Here is a 13611-nt window from a genome sequence, read left to right on the forward strand (position 1 = left end):
ATACATAATGCAAGTAATTTGAAAAAACAAGGCAACTTATCTTCTTCAATCCAAAAGCTCCACAATATAGGACTTAAAACAATCTCAATGGATAGAAAATACAAAAATAACAATGATCAATGAAATTAAAGAGGTGATGTATAAACATCTGAATTAACTCAAAGAAGATAGAAATAAACTGTTGACTGAATCTGAGGAGAATTCAAATAGACAGCTAAATGAAATAGGGAAGGCAATGCAGGATATGAAAGAAGAATTCAATATAGATACAGAAATCTTGAAAACAATCCAATTTAAATCTTGAAAACAAAATGTTCAATAAAGCACCTGAAAATCTAGTTAATAGATCTGTTGAAAATAGAATATTGAGGGTTGAAGATAAAATAGAGAAATTAGATTATTTAAATACAATAAAAATATAGACAAAATATGGAGCATAGAAGACCACTGGGATATCCATGAAAAGGCAAACCTACAAATCATGAGTATAGAAGAAAAGAAATATACACTAAGGACATTAATAGCCTTTTCAATAAAAATAATAGCAGAAAACTCCTTTAGTCTTGAGAAAGAGGGTTATGCAGGTACAGTGGGCTTTCTAAACATAAAACAGGAGATTAGAAAAGAAATACCCCCAGACTGACCATAGCAATAAAAATATAAGGCAAAGAACGAATATTAACAAATTGTCTTGTGCTGATTCTCCCCTTTCCCTTTGTCTCACCATTCTGTTGTTCAAGTAAACATACTTTATGTTGGAAATGATCTGTATAACTTGGGGGTGGGAGGGTTGGGGAAGGAGAGTAGGAGAAAAATGCGGGAAGGGGTAACAAGCTTGACAAGAAATGTATTTGTTACCTTACTTATGTAACTGTATCCCTTATGTACATCATCGTGACAAAAAATGAGACACCATTTTTTAAAAAAGAAATAGTATTAAAAGCTGCCAGAGAGAAGTGACAAGTCACATACACAATGAAACCCAACAGAACAGCAGACTTCTCAAAAGAAGCTCTAAAAGTAAGGAGGGCATGGAATGATGTATTTTAAGCCCTGAAAGAAAATAAGCATCAACCTAGACTGGTATATGCAGCAAACTATCCTCCATTATTGAAGGAGAAATAAAACTCTTCTATGATACACAAAGCCAAAAGGAATTTATCACCATTATTAACCAGCATTGTAGAAGAATCCTATCCAAAGAAGAGGAAGATAAACACAAACAGAAAAATAGATGAAAAAATAAACTACACTAGAGGACTAGATTAACAATAAGGAACAGAAAAAAAGTAAACACAGATCTTTCCATTTCCCAACAAATGACGTGTTATCATTCTTTCTGATGGAAGCATTCCATTGCACACATATATATATATATATATATATATATATATATATATACCATATTTGATCCATTCATCTACTGAGGAGCTTAAATATCTTGTGAGTATTGCTGTTGCATAGGTTCCCCTATCTTGTTGTACCCCTTCTCTTGCCTAGTTCAGATAAACATATTTATAATACCCAGAGTACCAAAATCAAATACAGTGACAACAAAGGATAAACCACAGGGGGAACAACACAAAAGAAAAAAAAAGAAATCATGTAGTATATCAAGAAAAACAACAACAGCAAAGAAAGGATCTGTATAACTTTGGAGGGGTTTGGGGGGTGGGAAAGAGAGAGAAAAAAGAGGGAAGGGGTAAGATGTTAGACAAGAAATGTAATCATTACCTTACTTATGTAACTGTAACCCTTCTGTACATCACCTTGACAATAAAATTAAAATTTTTAAAAAAGCTTAAACTCTGTAGAACTTGATTTTTTGTTTCTTTTGTATGTTCTTCCCCCTATGATATATCCCCTGTTGTCACTGTATTTGATTTTGGTACCCTGGGTATGTATATACATTTATCTAACTTGAGGAGGGGAAGGGGGAATAAAAAAATGCTGAAACAAGGACACAAGATGACCCACTGCAACCATGATACTCACAAGACACTGTTGGAAATGAACTTTACAACTTTGGTGGGGGGGAGGTGTGGGGGAAGTGGGGGAGGGAGAGTAGTAGGAGAAAAACAATTAAGGGGGTAACAATGCTCGACAAGAAATATGCTCAGTATCTTACTCATGTAACTGTAACTTCTCTGTACAAGCATCTTTACAATAAAATAAAAAATTTAAAAAGCAAACACAAGATCAGAAATATGACACAAATACAAAAATATAACACAAATATTATACATCTTTCAATATTAATAATGAATATTATCTTAATTCTCCAATCAAAGTCATATAGTCAGTTGGATTAAAAAACAAGACCTAACCATTTGTAACTCAGATTCAGTTAATGGACAAAGATAAACATTGGCTTTGGGTAAAAGCATGGAAAAAGATCTTCTAAGCAAATGAACCCTTCAAGCAGAATAACCATACTTTTATCTAGTTAAGTGGACTTCAAACAAAAATTAAACAGGGGAGACAAAGAAGGTTACTTCATACTAATAAAGGATATTCTCAATCAAAGGGAAAAATAGTTAACACATACACATCAAACAGTGTAACCAAACTTATTAAACAAACCTTACTGAATACAGATACACTTTAACACAGTAATAGTAGAAAATTTCAATACCACACTGTCACCAACACACAGGTCATTCAACTAAAAGAATAAACAAAGAAACCTAAGAATAAAACAAGACTATAGAAGAACTGGATTTAACATATATCGATAGAATATTTCATCCAGCATCTAACAATATACATTCTTGCCAACAACTCATGAAACTTTCTGCAAAGGAGATCAAATTTTAGGACATAAAAGATGTCTTAAATATAAAAAAAAATTAAATACCCCTTTGTATTCTATCAGACCACAAAGAAAGAAAAGCTGTGAAGCCATGTTTTGATGGCTCACACCTGTAATCCTAGTTACTCAGGAGACTGAGATCCGAGGATTATGGTTTGAAGCCATGAGAATAGTATCTTCGATTAACCAGCAGAAAGCTATAAGTAGAGCTGTGGCTCAAGTAGTAGAGCATTAGCCTTGAGCACAAAAGCCCAGAGATAGCACCCAGGCCCTGAGTTCAAGGCCCAGGACCCTGCACACACACACACACACACACACACACACACACACACACACACACACACACACACACACACACACACACACACACACACACAGATAAATGAAAAATAAAGCTGTGAATCTGTTTGTGAATCCTGGGAACAGTTTCTTTTCTGTCTCTCTCAGCTACCCTTTCCATGGTGTACTCTCCAAATTGCTTGTTCTCTTGACATCCAGATCTACCTTATACAAACAGATTGTACAATGACTTCTCTCCATTCTCACGCTGCCCACACTTATTCCTCTTTCACTTCATTGAAGTACAGAGACAAAGCATTTCATCTTTATGAGCTGTCACAAAACCACTGACACTCACCATGCAGTAAAAGAGTCCTGTGGGTCACCTGAAGAAAGAGAGACAATGAACTTTTCTTCCTCCATGTCCACAGTGTGTCTGGCCCAGATTAATATAATAAGCTATCATCAGGTTCAATAGTTGGGTCAAATTAGCCATTTACCTGTACTCACCACTGTATCATAGTTACACACCCAAAATGTCTTGGATACACATGTTGGAAACTAAGTTTACAGAGGAACTTTCTTTCCTAGTATTGCCAATCAGAGTAGCTGAAAAGTTGCCCTAATTTTGTTTCCTTGTTAATAATACTCAACTGACTATAAGGAAAATGTTAATACAAGTCAGTCTTAGTTTCAGAAAGACTTACTAGCTTTATTTCTCTATTTTTATTCTATTTTCAGCTATTCTGACATTTCTGGACTGAGGGTAGGTATTACACCCAACATATATGCTTACAGTGTTCTTTCCATTTTCCTTGCTATTTACCTCCTTTCTCATCCCTAATATTAAATAAACAAAACCATAAGCCCTCATTAAATTGTTGGCTTACAGTCAAATTAATAAAATGGTATATTTTGGTTTTTCATTCCTGTTCTCTAGAAATACAGCAAGACCTGCTTATTAGCTGGGTGAAGAAATCAACTCCTTTAAAATATCCAATTGAAGGTTAAGCATTATCTCCTAGCATGGAATCATGCAAGTATAAGATATGTCTAGATTATTTCTACTACTTGAAAATCATTCTGAAAATTGAGTCTGATATGAAGAATTACCCTGTGTATATACCTTCCTGCCACCCAACTGTTCACCTTGGAGCCTTCATGACAGACTCAATAAGGAATTAATTTTTAACCCCAGCATGTTTTTTAATGGTGATTATTATCGTCATTAAATGCATAAATAATTGTATGATTTGTTCAGTTATAAGTAGAAGTGCAGACACTGTATTGGACATTGTTTTATTTATCCCAAACAAAATCAAAATATAAATTAGATTAAAAAATAGGAAATGAGGTTGTTTTCATAGCAATCTAACTATAAAGTCATGAATGGGAGGGCTCATGTCTAGGTTTTTCCTGAAACTGGGTAAATCACAAATCATCTCTACCCTAAAGTTTCTCTGCCAACTTTTACATATTAGCTAAAATCTGGTTGAAGAATACAACTGGAAGGAATTTTAAAGGGAATGGGTGGTATAAACAAGAGGTGGATATGTGGAGGGAATGAGTTGTGGCGGTTCACTCTCTCTTTTTGCTGATGTTGAGTATGGAGAGAATTAGAAGAGAGAAGAGGTGGTCATGCTCAGGACCAGAGATGCCAAGATGTTATCCTAATACTCTAGTTGTTTAGGTGGAATGGTTTCAACAATAACCTCCATTTTTCCTCCAGACCACTACTGGATTCTCAGAAGCCCTCCCTCTACTGTTAATAATAATTCCTTCATATCTAACCCCTCCCCGTGCTCATATCCTTGAGTTTCCTTTTCATCTTCAACCCTTTTCTTACTCTTTTGGGCTCTTCACACAAACTGGAATCTGATTTTTCCCTTTAAAAGTGTATGGACTATAGGGGGCTGGGAAGGTGACTCAGTGGTAGAGTGTTTGCTTTGCATGTTTGAAGCCCTGGGTTCGATTTCTCAGCACCACATAAGCAGAAAAAGCCAGAAATGACCCTGTGGCTTAAGTGGTAGAGCGCTAGCCTTGAGCTGAAGAGCTGAGGGACAGCCCCCAGGCCCAGAGTTCAGGCCTCCCAACTGACAAAAAACAAACAAACATACAAACAAAAAATGTGTATAAACTATGTCATTTTGGTGCTACTGAAATTCACAGATGAAAGTTTTCATAATCCTTCATCTTCTCTACCTCTTTTGCTTTGCCCTTTCAGTCAAATTTGTCCTCCTATGTAGCCCAGTGGAGCCTCCTACACATAGCTCAAGTGAATCAACTCATAGAAGGGCCCAGAGAAAGCAGTGTGGAACACAGGTGCATTTGACAGTGACCTCCACCACTGAGAGATGATAAGAACACAGATTAAATGATTGAAGAGCATCTAGTAGATGAATTGGCATGTTGCAAACACTCACAATTGAGAAGGTATTTCAACACCCAAACTAATAGGCTGTCTAATCCCATGTCTCCATTATTCTGTACTATAAATTACTTTCATATTGAGCAGCTTCATTTTCTACAAGATTAAGAACTCCAAATCTTTCTTTTACTGTCTGTATCTAGGCCTGCACCTTCATGTTATTAATCTTGTAGAATTGGAACTGATGATGTTGCCTTTTGCCTTTTCTTAGGACTGAGTAGGGAAAAGAAAGAATTATACATATAATTCAGAGCACTGTTTCACTAAAAAAAGAAACACCAAATGTGATTTTGAAGAAATTTCATGTTTTTCCATTTTATGTTGCTCAGTGTTTCTTTTTTATTTTTATTGTTGTTGTAGAGTTGATATACAGAGGGCTATAATTACATGAATTCGATAATGAGTAATGAATACAATTCTGTTTGAAATGTATCTCCTGGCTTTTCCCTCCCATTCTACCCACAAGCCAGTTCGTTTTCCACGTAGTGTCTAGTAAGTATCACTGTTGTACTTGTTTACCTTTGTTCCACATTTTAAGTGCCCTCCCTTTCCTCCCCAAACAAACAAAACAAAAGGAAAACAAAGCAAAAACAGTATCAATGGAAACTAAAAAATGTCTTTTGTTTCCTTTTCTTGTAGGTTATTTCATAGAATATTATTTTATATGATCATCTATGCATACTTATTGAGCCTTTGTTTACCACTCCTATGTCCCAGCAACCCCTTTCCTGGGTATTATCCAACTGACCACAAACCAAACCACACTAAAGCTACTAGCACAACCATGTTCATTGCAGCATTGTTTACCATAGCCAAGATATGGAAGCAACCTAGATGTGCCTAAGTGGATGAATGGATCAAGAAAATGTGATATATATATATATATAAAATATACAATGGAATTCTACTCAACAATCAGAAAGAATGATATTGTACCATTCATAAGGAAATGGAAAGACTTGGAAAAAATATAATAAGTGAAGTAAGCCAGAGCCAAAGAAACATAGGCTGCATTTTTTCTGTAATTTGTGTTAACTAGAATGTGCTTATAAATCTGTAAGTAAACACAGTAAATTAGTGCCATATATATATATATATATATGCATATATATATGCACACACTCTGGGACATGGTTAAATTATATAGGAACCTAGTCATTCACATACTGAAATTAAAGACGGATATGCTCAGTGTTTCTTATTTTGGTCATTTGCACGACATGTGAATCTCCAACAAAATGATAGGTAAATGGATATCTCTCAATTGACTTGGTCAGTGCTTTCCTAAGCAGAAAAAATCTTCCATTTTTATTATTTTTCTTTTCCCTTTAAAAGAGGAAATTATGATATTATAATTTTTTCATACTGTAATTATTTTTCTTGCTTTTTCATTACGTTAAGTTTGACATTTTATAAAAGTTGGATTTTCCAAATTGGAGTTTTAATCTCTTCCTCTTCCTCCTACTGCTCCTCTTCCTCCTTTTCCTCCTTTTTTCTTGACATAAGAGGGAAGAAAAATGTTTTAGTTAACTTTCGGTCATAATGACAAAATACCTGAGGAAATCACCTTAAAGGGAGGAAAGATTTGTTTGAGCTCATGCTTGGGAAGTTTCAGTTTAATGGTTACTTAGCTCCATTGACTTTGAGCCTGAAGTGAGATAGAAAGTCCTTGAGGTGTGAGTGTATGACAGAGAAGGGATTCAGGAAGTAAAAGAGATGAAGAGTCCTGTTGTTCTCATAACTTCTTCAAGGGCATGCCCCAGTTATCTAAAAATTAGATGCATTTATTATTATTTCCTAAAGGTTTCACTACCTCCATGTAGCCTTTAGCATTGGGACATTTGGGGAACATTTAAAATCTAAACCAGAACAGAAAGAAAATAAATACCACTTGTGATAATAGCTTGTTTGCTTCCCTTGGCTTCCCAGGCGAAGGACATGTGAACGATGAGTTAGCAAGTTTATGGTGACCAGTTTTTCTATGTTATTCCAAAGCTGAAGTGACTGGGGAGGTCTTGAGGCCACTGTGAACAGAGCCACTCACATGATCTAGCTTGGGTGTTGGGATTTATGGCTAAAAATATACACATTCAGATATACCCAGACATTCTTGCCCCAGGAAAAGCAAGTTATTTTGAGAAAACTTTCAGTTTCTTGTAAGTAGACTTTTAAACTAGTTTATATATATATTTTTTTTCAATAACATATACTATATTTTTATTTGTTAGAAAACATAATGTTTCCTATGTGACTTAGGTAGCTACATAATACAAACCAAGAAGCTGACTCTTAGAAAAAGTTGTAATCTACCCCAAGTGACACAACTATGGGCAGAATTATAGACAAAAGATGTTGGCATTAGCCTATACTTGCATTGCATGCATGGGGCCTGGGTTTGATTCCTCAGTACCACATAAGGAGAAAAAGCCGAAAGTGGTACTGTGGTTCAAGTGGTAGAGTGCTAGCCTTGAACTGAAGAGCTGAGGGACAGCGCCCAGGCCCAGAGTTCAGGCCCCACAATCTGCAAAAAAGAAAAAAGAAAAAAAAAAAGATGGGGGCTGTTGCTTAATCCTCTAGAGGAAGGAACACTAAATCCTTGTTTGGTAGGAGGAACAGTGAACAAAGAAAATGTTCCCTTCAACTCCCAGCTATATTATGAAGGTGCCAAACCATTTGTGAGTGTGGATCCCTTTTGACTTAATTTCACCGACCCTCCTCCCCCATCCCCCGACCAAGGCCACATTTCCTCTATGGTTACACTGAGATTTCAATTGTAACGTGAATTTTGTATGGCATTATCTTTAAGAATTCTCATCACTAGGTATAGTAAATACATAAAATATACTTAGGTATTTTAGTCTTTCTTCCTGGGGAGAAGACCCATTCAAGGTCCCCTTATCATGTCTCTGACCTCCGGGAAGTTTAAGTGAAAGTCAAGTCTGTTGTTTTTATTACCTCTTTTTAAATTCCTCTACCATTCTCACTGTGAACTGACCCTTCCATCTCAAATACCTCCTTTCTGCTAGACCATAAAATAGAGCTCTTGTAAGCTATATTGAAACTGGAAAAATGAAATAAGTATGCTTTTTTTTTCCAGGCATGTCCTCAAATAAACTTGAAATCAAATCAGTCCAATCAATTGTGCTACAAATGTCATGTTTCACAATTATATTTGATTCATAGATCATTTATTTTCCCAAATAAGTTTTTTAAATGATTTCTAATTAGGAAAACATAATACTGTCTTAAATTTATTCAGTGGGTTAGAAGATCTGGAGAGGGAGGGGTGGAGAGAAAGGGACAACAACGTCTGGTGACCAGAAAAAAAATATCTCAAACAATCAACATGCCAAATATTTATTTTCTTTCTGAAGCAAAGTTATTGATTTCCAAATAAAGAAACCACTTAGAGCCAAGATATGCCATTCAAATCATAATTGCTTTTTCTTGCAAAGCTTAAAATAGAATGTACACAATAAAAATATTAGCATCTTTTTAGAAGCAAACATTTGCCCATGATACATATCAAACCAAAAATATTCTAGCATAATAGAAAAGATAGCATTGTTGATCGAGAATCAGGCAAGTAGCCTTTGTGATATAAGTTATTGCAATGGGGGAGATTTAGCTCTTGTAAAGCTCTGTCTATCTGCTTTCACTCACCCAGGTATTCTCACATGCAACCCATTGCTGAAGTGCCAAGATAAGAGAGAAGAGACAGACTCTGACTCAGACAGAGAGGAAAGCCAAGATTCTGGTCTTAAAAGCAAAGTCAAACTATCTGTACTATTTAGAAGTTAAACCGGAAGCCCATAATCTATGCCTTCAGAATCATTTGCTGATGCTAAACTATTTACTATGGTTTATGTTAGAGGAACACTCATTTCATTCCATAGCCAGACTTTTCCAACCTTTGTTAAAAGCTCAGGAAGAGTCATTCACACAAGTGCCTAATAATGGTTCTGTCAAAATAATTAACCAAATATCATGGTTAAGCAGACTGGAAACTTCCAGGGCAAGTTTAGTGTGATATTAATTCATTAAGATAGTAAAAGATGACACTTAAAAAACAAAGACAAGATCTATGGTGTACTAAACTTGAAAATATAGAATCAAATGGAAGAATAAGAATATTTAGTTCAGAACGTCTATACTGGTCAAATGCAAACTTGGTGATAATCTATGTAATGTTTTTCCTGGCATGTGAAAGAGATTGAGAAACTATCTATCACTGTCTTATGCTGAAAGGTGGTATGAATAAATACAGATATCTCTAAAGCACGCTTAGATCACTATGCTTCCTTTAAGCCAGCAATAAAACATTTTGTACCTTATAATATCTTCTTAATTTTATATTTCATTTATAATGACTTGTTTTCTAATATTTATAGCGTTTCATTTCCATCATATGATTGTAGAGCCATTTGAAGTGAGAGTTGTGTTCTTACATTTGCCATGGTAGTGCTTCTCAAACTTTGTGCTGTCAGCAGCTTACAACAAAAGATGTAATCAGTGTTTGTGTGTGTGTGTGTGTGTGTGTGTGTGTGTGTGTGTGTGTGTGTGTGTGCATGCCTGTGCACGTGCCAATACTGGGGTTTGGACACCCTCCCGTTTAGCTTTTGTTGCTTTAGACTGGTACTCTATTACTTGAGCCATACTTCTATACCTCCTTTTTCTTCCTGGGTTAGCTTTGAACTGCAGTCCTCAGATCTCAGCCTCCCGAGCCACCAGCACTTGGTATGTAGCCAGGTTTGAAAAAGCTAATGTAAGGTTCATTTCCAACAGTGTCTTGTGAGTAGCCCTGTTAAATTGGTTCACCCTTTGTTCTTTGTCTCACCATTTTTTTATTCCCCTTCTCTTTCCCAAATCACATAAACGTAAGACACAGGGTACCAAAATCAAGAACAGTGACAACAGGGGATAAACCAAAGGAAAAAAAAAAAACAAAAGAAAAAAGAAATAACTTCACACAGCACATTAACAAACAACAACAACAACAAAACCCCTCTTGTTTCCATATCTTGGAGTTCATTTCGATTAGCATCATTTTATATGGTCATATGTACATAGCTATTGAGTTATTTATGATCCTCTGCCAGGACTGTCATAGACCTATACTAATTATTACAAATGAGGGAAATTATACTCACAAGAACTTTACAATTTGGGGGAAGGGGAGTTTGGGAGGAGAGAAAGTGGGAGAAAATGAGGGAGGGGGTAACACTGCTGGACAAGAAATGTGCTCATTACCTTACTTATGTAACTATAACCCCTCTGTACAATTAAATAAAAAACATTGAATGTGTAAGATAATTCAGTTAATACAAATAGTCAAATTCATTTCTACTTATATTTTGTTTATAACTTTTTTTTTGTCGGTTGTGAGCTCAAGGCGAGCACTCTACCACTTGAGCCACAGTGCCACTTCCGGTTTTCTAGTGGTTTACTGGAGACAAGGATCTCATGGACTTTCCTGCCCTGGCCGGCTTTGAACTGTGATCCTCAGAGCTCAGCCTACTGAGTGGCTAGGATTACAGGCATGAGCCACCGATGCCTGGCTTTGTTTATAACCCTTTTAAAAACCTGAGGATAACTAAAGCAAATACAAAATTTACTGTCCTTCAACAAACAACAAATAACCCAATTAATAAATGGACAAATTGATTGAACAGGCAGTTCTCAGAAGAACAAATTAAATGAAGAATAGATACATGAAGAAATGTTCAGCATCCTTTTACATAAAGGAATGCAAATAAAAATTATATTGAGAGTCCAAAAAATAAAAATAAATAAAATGCTAATGTATTCAAGTTGTTTCTCTGGCTTTGATTTTGAAAGTGTGCTCTTTATACCTTTGTTGTACCAAGAAGCTCCTTTTTGCAATTATAGATAGTAGGGTCTGTTGAAATCTTTACTTGAAGTTGAAAAATCAACTCGCAAAACTGTTTTCCCTGAATCTGAGTAACTATACCCCTCAATATAGTTGCTATATTGGAACGTTTGTGGTGAGAAGGGTTTAATGTTATGTATATTCAAGTAAATGGGGGAGTAAAAGCATAGCATACATTTCTGTATCTTTTTATAAGATTTCTATCAGTCTATTTAATTTAATATTGCCAATTATTTATGTATTTGGATGGAGGAGTTCTTTTAGAATTTAACGTTATCCAAATGCTGGTGGCTCATGCTTGCAATCTTAGCTTCTTAGGAGGTTGAGATTTGAGGACTACCGTTCAAAGCCAGTGTATGCAAGAACATCCATGAGACTCTTGTCACCAATTAATCACCAGAAAACCGAAAGTGGAGTTGTGGCTCAAAGTGGTAGAGTGCTAACCTTGAGCAGTAAAGCTCAGGGAGAGCACCCAGGGCCTGAGTTCAAGCCCATGACCAACTAAAAGAAAAAAAAATGTTAGTAAAAAATGGTGAATTCTAATGAAGTAGTTGAATTATTTTATCAGATGATTCAAAGTGCATAACTTATGTTTCTATTTTAGTCTTGATGGCCAAGAGGAAGTTCAGTGATCAATGCAATTCTTATTTGCATTAAACCTACCTTCTCTCTGGTTGTTGATATAAATCTCTCTCCCCACTCATGTTCTTCTCTTTTTCAGATTAAAAAATAACCTGTGGGTATGTATGTTTGTGTGTGTGTGTGAGTGTGACCTTGAGGTTTTTGCCTCAAATATATATAAAAAGTAAGTAAGCATAAGAAATACATCACTCATAAGTAGAACTATCCAACCACATGGGAGAGAATTTGAGGGCAAAGAACATGTATTTTGCTATATCATAATTTATCCTATCTAAATGTGAATTTATTCTAATTTCACTTTTTTCACATAAGTAAACACTAGCCTAATTTGCTCAGAATGAATAAATGGTAGGTTCTTGAGACCTACATTGTGTGTTCTTTTTATGGTTGGGTGAAGGAAGTAGACTACAGAGTTTATCCCAGCTTTGAGTCTGATTGTTAGAGGGCTTCTCTCATTCAATACTATTCTCAATATTTCAATCTTTCAACTGAAAGACATACTGACTATATCAAGCAACTCCTTTGTGATCACAATTATTGTGTTGAATAAGACTGTTTTACAAATCCTTGATATTAACTATGTAATCAATTCAGGAGAAACTGATTTTCTAAATTTTGACATATGAATGTCATAGCATTAAATCTAGGCAGAATAAAGTTTAAATGGTAGATTTAAGTATTGTGTGTAAATGATACGTGGTATTATATGTAAAGCAAATGTGATAGTCCAAAACAAAGATTTAGCTACTACTAATATTTTATAACTATTGAAATATAATTATGTATAATAAGAATTACAAATGCATATTAAAATGTATTTTCCAAATGTAAGTCAGATCTTTTCACTTATAAAGTAACAGACGAAGAAGGAAGAAACTGGGGGAAAGTGAAGAAAGAGGTGACATCATCCAAAAAAACAATTGTACTTCATTGTACTTAATAACAACAAAATTGTATTTTAACAAAGCAACAGCTGAGATAAAATACATAAATTTGTTCTAACTACAAATAATTGTTCTTTTCTATTAATTAAATTGTGACACTTTTCAAGTTCTTTGAGGTCAATGGAATTGTATGTAGTCAGTTTTGTATTCTCTACTTGTTCTGAGCAGATATTGAATGTAGAGGTGCAATTTTTGTTGACCTGGAATAATCTAAATTGTGACTAGCTGCTATTCAAAAGATGTATTTATTATGTCCCAAATATACTGCAGATATAAGTTACTAGGATCCAAACATAAATAGTACATAAATTCTTCAGTTAAGGGCAACATACCCAAGAAGGAGTAGCAGACATAGAAAGGGACAACTAATTTCTGATCATGTAAAATATATAGTAATCGTATAAGTGATATTGTACACTATTTTCATTTTAAAATTATTATTATAATTATTATTTTACTGAAGCTGTATCATTCAATTCTGTTGACTTAAAGGTGAACATGAAATGATTCTGCTTAAAGCTTATGCTTTATTAATACTATTATTACATTTGTGTCCTTAGTTTATGTCTCAATAGAGAAATTAAACAACAAAAGGATTTATATCTATTTTGAAAAA

This window comes from Dipodomys merriami, unplaced genomic scaffold (genome assembly GCF_024711535.1).
Source record: "Dipodomys merriami isolate MVZ:Mamm:240054 unplaced genomic scaffold, mDipMer1.0.p SCAF_11, whole genome shotgun sequence".
Taxonomy (NCBI): domain Eukaryota; kingdom Metazoa; phylum Chordata; class Mammalia; order Rodentia; family Heteromyidae; genus Dipodomys; species Dipodomys merriami.